The sequence below is a fragment of the Molothrus ater genome, chromosome W (genome assembly GCF_012460135.2).
Source record: "Molothrus ater isolate BHLD 08-10-18 breed brown headed cowbird chromosome W, BPBGC_Mater_1.1, whole genome shotgun sequence".
Classification (NCBI taxonomy): Eukaryota; Metazoa; Chordata; class Aves; order Passeriformes; family Icteridae; genus Molothrus; species Molothrus ater.
In genome coordinates, this window is record NC_050510.2 from 3936398 (window position 1) to 3944248 (window position 7851).

General features: G+C 47.4%; 1 long non-coding RNA gene across 1 annotated transcript; it reads right to left on the reverse strand.

Moving 5' to 3' along the window:
• Positions 1–2467: 2467 nt before the first annotated feature.
• Positions 2468–7495, reverse strand: LOC129047001 (uncharacterized). The gene is made up of 2 exons (XR_008508926.1): positions 5489–7495; positions 2468–5040 (listed from the first exon to the last, which is right to left on the reverse strand). It is a non-coding gene; the product is annotated as an uncharacterized LOC129047001 (long non-coding RNA).
• Positions 7496–7851: the final 356 nt, after the last annotated feature.

Sequence of the window (7851 nt, forward strand, 5' to 3'; positions counted from 1 at the left end):
TGCTCTCTCCACAATCGCTTGCCCTGTAGGAGAATTGGGGAGGCCTGTTATGTCTTCTATCCCCCACATCTGCAAAAATTGCTTTATTCTTTTGCTACAGTAAGCAGGCCCATTATCCGTCTTGATGCGCTGTGGCACTCCCATTACTGCAAAACAACTGCTGAGATGTCTCTCTACCTGCCCTGCTTTCTCACCAGTCTGTGCTGTGGCCCATATAAAATGACTGTAAGTGTCTATGGTGACATGTACATACTTCAACCTCCCAAACTCTGCCACATGTGTGACATCCATCTGCCAGGTCTCATTTGTGCTCAGCCCTCTTGGGTTAACTCCCAGACCTAAACCACAGCCTCCATTATGATGACTACATATAGGACAGGCTTTGACTATTGCCCGTGCCTCCTCCATAGGTATCTGAAATTCTCTATGAAGGCCTTTTGCATTTTGGTGGAACATGGAGTGTGCCTCTCTGGCTATGGTTTGTTTGGGAATCGGAGTTGATTGTGTGATTGAGACTAATTTATCTGCTCGCATGTTACCCTCTCCCAGACCAATATCCCATTTGTGACTTCTGATATGGATAACACAAAAGGAATGCTTTCTTAGCTTAATTGCTCTCTGCAGTTGCATAAACAGCTCATGTAACCTCCTGTTCTGAACCTCTTTTATAGAGGCATCCTCTATTCGCTCACACACGCCTGCAACATACAAAGAATCTGTTACAATGTTAAGAGGTCCAGAGAAATGCATCATGGCCCATACAACAGCCAATAGCTCCATTGTTTGCAAAGTGTCCAACTCAGTAGCTCGGAGTATATGATGATGCCATTGTCCCTTTTCTTGCCAGGTCACTGCAGCAGTTTTGTATTTTCTTCCTGCATCTGTGTAGACAGTTATAGCATCCGATAAGGGCTTTAGTGATTTCTTTTTGGGCATTGAATCCAACCCCATTGTCCTATCACGACCCTTTTTGAGCAAATCAGCTAAAATTTCAATTTTCTGAAGAAGGGTTTTATGTTGTTGAAATGGAGGAGATATCCATTCCAAGTCCCATATCTCCCCCGTTTTTCTGTTATGCTGAGTAAGTGCACCCAGTAAGAATTTTGGTCCACACCAAACTGTCAGCTGTATAGGGAGATCAAGATCACACCTCCGAACACTGCCTTGTGTGACACAGTCCAATATCTGCTGCAGTGTCTCGAGGATGAAGAGCAATAGTAAAGAAGCAGTCCTTCAGATCAATAATCAAAAGTGGCCAGTCCCTTGGCAACATAACCGGATTAGGTAAAACAAATAATCCCATCATTGTAGCCGAGGAACGTCCTAAAAGAAAAGCTCCCATAGGTAATCCATCAATAACGAGTGGTCCCTTTACCCCAATTGGAACCTTTTCTGGGTGAGTAGACAGCAGGGTCACTGTGGCCGCTGCTGCTGCCAGGTCCCATCCGAGGCTCCCGGCGGTGGCGGGCTGGAGGCAGGTTGAGCTGAAGCGGTGACAGCTGCTATTTGTGTCCGGGCGCAGGGAGCTGGTGGCCGGGAAGCAGAACCGCGCCGGGCAGCCGCGGGGCGGGCGGACTCCCCGGAGCCCGCTTCCCCACGGGGGGTGGGAGGCCCGTCCTGCCGCCCTCCCCCTCAGCTCGGGGGTCGGGGCGGCTGCGGAGCGGAGCGGGGCGGGAGGCGGCCGCGCTGCAGCTGCTAAGCCGCTCAGGGCCGGGGCCGGCACGAGCCTCTCCGGCGGGGCGGCTGCAGGCCGTGCTGCGGCGGGGAGGCTGAAGGCGCGGACGGCACTGCTGGAGTACGCGCGGGGGGGGCGCTGCCGCCTGAAGCAGGAGCTGATAGCTGCAGGGAGCTGCTCTTTAGAGCAGGAACTAGCATCGGCGGGGACCCAAACCAGTCTCCGTAACTCCTGTTTCTTTCATGGGCTGCGCTAGTCTGCCGGGCAGCTCTTTCCTCTGCCCGGTATTTCAAGAATTCAGCATGCACGACTCGCCATAAATTTCCCAACTTTCTCACGGTTTTATCATCATCTATGACTGCCTGCCACAACTTATTCCTAAATATACGGCAGTCTGATAACCTATGCACTGTGCGAGGATTTTAAAACAGTCTTTGTGCATACTCATGAGCTAACAACCCATGAAGCTCTTTCTGCAAATCTATACCCTTAACCTTACGCTTTTATAAAAAGCTAGGAAATAAATCATATGCTGCTTGCCTTTCTTTATCCATGTTGAAGATAACAGCGCGCTTCTTGCAGCTCTTTCAGGCTTCTGGCAGCACGTATCGGCTGGGCTCTCCTTTGAGGTCACCCGGGGCCCACACTTTCCCTCTTTTCAGCGGTGCTTTTGCCGTCCTCAGCTGCGATAGGACCCGAACCCTGTACGCCGCTCGACCGTGGCTACCGACGAAGAAGAACGTCCGGGGTCACCATTTGTCGGAATCGGCGGAGGAATTGCAACACACCATATGCGTGGATGACAAATCCCCAAGTTTATTGAAAACTCACACATATTTATATTGGTGTTAATGAAGCTTATACATATTGCAAAAGCTGAGCTCATTATTGGTTAAAGCACACTTAGATCAACCACACCTACTTCTATTTTCTAATGATTATTTTGTTTCTATGTTTGCATTCTTCTAGCTTCTCTACCTAGGATATCTACATTTTCTGGCAAGCGATTTTCTCCCCCGTCTTCCCGTTTCAGCGAAGGTCGCTATGACCTTTGTCAGTGATTGGACACCGGTTACATAATCCCCAGCTTGTTTCCCCTATCCTTATCCATCGGTATCACATCGAAATGTCCTTTCTCAGCTAACCAATTATCCAAAAAGCTCTCTACACCCGAGATACGTTAGAAAGGCTCTTTTCCCAGCCCAGCGCTCGAAGAAGGAGTCAGAGCTCTTCAGTTCTCAGACTCAAGGTTGTTTATTGTATCTTATCTATAAAATTTTTTCTCCTGTCCGGCCGACGTCCACTCAGCAAGACAGTAAGAGGCACTCTGCCAGCCCCCAGAGTGGTGTTATCTTTTTATACTAAAAACTACGTGTACAATATTTACAATTACTTTCCAATACCTATCACCTATGTTAGACAGTGAGCTTCCACTCTAAACAAATCTGTAAGTGCCAACATCACACCAAAAGATGGAGGCCAAGAAGAAGAAGGAGAAAGGCTGGACACGCCCAGATTCCTCCATCTTGCCCCCTGAACCCCCATTCTAGAAAACCCCAAAAATCTATTTTTCACTCTGTGATAAATTCTACTTAAACTGTTGTGGTTTGCAGATCTTCATATAAGGTTGGTAACTTGCTCCACGGGTCATAATCAAAACTACAGGCGTCTTGGGCTCTGTGCCAGGGTCTCTGAGCCCCCTGGCAGGGGTCTTGGCAGTCCAGGACAGCCAGAGGGATGTCCTGGGTTCCGACATTTCCCCCTTCTGTTTGCAGCAGAAACACCTCTTTTGCAGCTTTGTTCATGGCCCGCCGCATGCACTGAAAAATGCATAGCAAAATGAGCAGAAGAACTACAAGCCCTATTAAAATATAACAAGCTATCATCTAACAAAAGTTCTACAACATCACTGATTCCCACACCCATGAAGAAACCCAAAGTTCACAATCTTCTGTGGGCGAAGCACAAGGGTTGGAATCTCAGCACAGTCCATGTCTGTGCGTCTTCTTTTCTGCTTGTAGAATGGTCAGCGTTTTCTGGCCAGCGTTCTCTTGCACTTGATGGAGTTTCACATTCTTCACTGAAATCCACCTGGACTTTTGCACCTGATAAAACACAAACAAATCCACGTCCCCGCAGGGACTGAAGGATTTTCTCAAAATCCCAGAGGTGAAGAATGGGTCCTGCTGTGAAAATAAAACATTGATCAGTTCTGTTTCAGTCTCTATGCAAGATTGCATAGAGAAATGTAAGATAACAGCAATTAGGAATCAATTAGATAATACACATAATCAAAAACACATCTGAAATCATACAATTACCAAGCACTACAACACAGAACTGTCATCCCAGAGTCTGCGACAGCTGATAAACCTTAAAACAACAGAAAATTGGAGAATTCATGTCCGGATTCATGTTTCTCCAAACTCTCTCTGAAAACAGGCTCAGCTGTCATATATGGTCAAATCGCCAAGTCAAAAGGACTTGAATACTCTTTGATGCAGAAAACATCTGGGCTGATTTTCAATCACTCCATTCAAGTAGAGCTAGGGCTTGGCCAGAGCCCGAACTCTAAATGATGGATATCATTTACACATTTTGAAACAAGACTCTTAAAAATAACAGTTATGAATAAGAAACCTTAGGGTTAAAAACCAATCAAACCATCAAATAATCGAATCCCTCCGAAACTTCTTTCAGGATAGAGATTCTTCAAACACAGCAAACTTTTTGACCTCTCTGCTTGAGTACTTCTGTAATAATAACTGAAGAAAACCATGAAACTGGCAATCTGGTTTTAAAAGAAATCCAAAAACATATGAGTAGTTAAGAAATAAAAAGACAAGATTTTGAAGGGACACATGTCTTGTAGATGATCACACAGAGATAGCAAAATACACAAAAGCTGGATACAAATACTACAACAATATCTTGATAATAATTCTTATCAAAATTTCTGAGAATTCTCATTATATAATCAACTTATCAACAGGAAGTGTTTGAAAGGGTTAAGACAACTTTTTTAAAGTATTCATATAGCATTAACAACAATCATTATTTATTAGTATTGCTTATAAAAAAACAAAAATAACAAAGGTTACAAACTCAATACCAACAATCCCTAAAACTCTGAACCATTGGAGAATCAGCTGATGACCCCACATTTGTAGCATTGTCCTCCAGGAGAATTACTGTTCTTTTCAAAGTTCGCAAAAACCTTTTTGAGCTTTTCATTTTGCTCTTGGAACATTTTCTCTATCCGTTCTTCCAACCGTCCTTCCAGTCGTACTTCTAACCATTCCTCCATGATGGATGCAACATGCTGAGGTGTTTCCACCTTGCTGCACGCCTCTGATAGTGGAGCTCTGGAAAATGTTAAAGATAGACTCTGAAAATGTTAGGCTTTGTGTTTTCCCAGATCACTGCACCTGCATAAGCAGTATGATAAATGATATAATTGTTAGATGTGATGATTGTTTAGTAATTAAATATAATTATTATATAATCATAAGAAGAATCATGAGAAACTATGTTAGAAATTTAAGGGGGGCTATGCTTGGCTGAAATCTATGTATACAATAGAACAATATAAGTTTAATAATTAACATGAAAGTTATATAATGATAGAGTATAAAAACGTGATCATCTCGAATGTATGGTCGGAGTCAGATTTGAGTTGAATACTCCTGACACCCAGAGCTCTTAATAAAAGCACCTGCATATAATTGCTTATGTGATTATGTGTTTCTGAACGCTAACACCTCCACCATCTCTGCCAGAGAGGGTTGATTTGGCATCACATTGATGACTCACCTGCAGTCCTGGTTGGCATTGGCAAAGGCAAGGCTCTTGATGATGTGTGGTTTCGCTCCCTAATCAATCACCTGTCAATTCACTGCTTGCGTGAGACGATATGTGAATGAAGAGAAAGGTTCAGGACCTTGCCTGACATCTGTGTAAATGGTGTCTTGGACTCCTGCTGGTGCGATTTGTAGGATTGCCCTCTGTGCTGCTTCCTTGATGTCGCTCAGCACCTCTCGTGGAAGCCTCTCCGCTTGCTGCACCAGGCTGTCCTCTGGAGGATCACCTGCCAACTGTGCCAAGGTGAGGTTTGCATTTGGTCTGCCCTGGTATCTGGCTTTCAGCTCACCAAGAGCTCTTCTCCATCTCATGTCCCACACGAGGACCTGTGTGTCTGTAAGAATCATCGACACAAGACATCTAAGATCATAAGGTGTTAAATAATATATTTTGAAAGTGCCCCTCAAAAGCTGCTTAAAATATGAAGAACCCAGTCCATTGTCTCTGATGGCCTTGGCTAGATCTTTGACCACTTTGTGATCTAACCTCTCCCATCTTGGGTTCTGGCCCTGTGCATCGTAATTCACAGGCATCACAATGTCTCCTGAGCGCCGTAATAGGTCTTTTTCTTTTGCTAATTCTTTTTTAATGTTTGCCTAATCTATAGCTGGAATTGTTTGTGCTTTGGGTACCTGTGTTTCCATTGGTACTTGCATGTAAAGTGGAGTCATCTGTGGGGGTTGCTGCCATGCTGCAGCCTCTCCCATCGTGGAACTCACTGGCGTAGTTGGAATCCGCATTCCCTGCCGGGCTGTAGCCTTGGCCCTTGACCCTAGATTAGGAACAGGGATTTGAAAGTCCTGTGCTGTGGTTTCCAAACCTTTATCCAAATACTGTAAAAGAACTTTGGCCGCACTCTTCGGTATTGCAACTGTTGGCCCCTGGCCAGATGAGCCAGTAGTTACCGATGTTGAGAGCATCCAGGCTGGAACACCCTCTGAAGCAGTAATACGTACTGTATCATCCTGTTGCTGCACTTCAGTAGGAGTATCATGAACCCCATGATGTTCTGGAGTTGATGGAGGCTCCGCTCACTGTGTCGGAGCTGTCTTCTTTGACCTAGCCTTTTTATATGAAACTGGAAAAAAATGTTGCAACGTTACAGTCCTGCCACTAGGTGGCACTGGGGTCCAATCACCTGGGTCTGGCAAAACTTGCAATGTGATGATCCCACCACAAGGTGACGCTGTCGCATGCCCAGTTGAATCTGTCATGGCGAGCAGTTGTAACACTTGCACTTTCTCGCTATAGTCTCTTATCTGTGTCTCTGATGGGTCGTTGACTGCCTCACATAATATCTGCTTTATTTGTGACAACTCTCCCATCTGAGATTTTGATTAGGCTGAAACTATGCGGTTTGCTGAGCTTGGTTTTGGGCTGGCCGCTGGGGCTGGCTGCGTGCCCGCTGCCATGGGACCGGAGAAGGGGTGGTACCTCGGGAAACCTCTGCACCCTGACCATGCCCTGTCTCTGCCTGTGTCATCACAGGAGTGCGGATGCCCCCGCCCCGACCGCGCCTCCTCTGAGCTCGCTTCAGCGCAGGCGCGATCTCAGGAATGCCCTCATCTCCCAGATCGACACCCTCACTGCTCAGATCCCATTCCGGCTCTGATGTTTCCGCCCTGCCCTGATCCCCATTGGGACGCTCATCTTCTGACCCCGTGTCAACACCCACAACCAACGCGCGCGGTCCCCACTCGGTCGATGCTTGAGACGTGTCCGCGAAATGGGAAAAAACCCTCCTCGCTCCGACTTCCGGGTTTCGCGTCATCATCGGGCACTTGCCGCGTTTCGCCGCGGTAGCCCCCGTGGACTCTGCAGCTGTCCCGGCTGGCTTAGTCCCTCCTGATGCATCTGCCGTGACCCGTGAGCTTTTCCTGGGTGGCTGCTGATCGCCTGCCATCGCAGTCGTGCGGGTTTTCCCCTTCGCATGCGTCTTTCACACCGCCCTGCCTGAAACCGCCGCTACCACCAGTACCACGCATGCGCTCGCCGCCGCAGCTTCTGTGCCTCCCGCCGCCCCCGCGGCTCCCCCGGCTGTCCCCTCTGCCGCCCCAGGCTGCCTCTGGCTGTCTGGTGCTTCCGCCGCGCGGCTGTGCCAGTCGCCAAAGGGCAGATCCCCCTCCCCCTCGGGCCCCGCGATCTTGTCTGCGACCCCCCCCCCCCCCACTGGTTTTGCTGCCGTTCCCGCAGTGAGGCTGCGCTTTGGCTTTCTCGATTTGGGATACAGAGCCTCGAAATAGGCGGAATCCCAATCCTCCTCAACGGGGAAAATGGCTAATTTCAGCTTTCCCGGTGAGACAGAGTAGAAATTC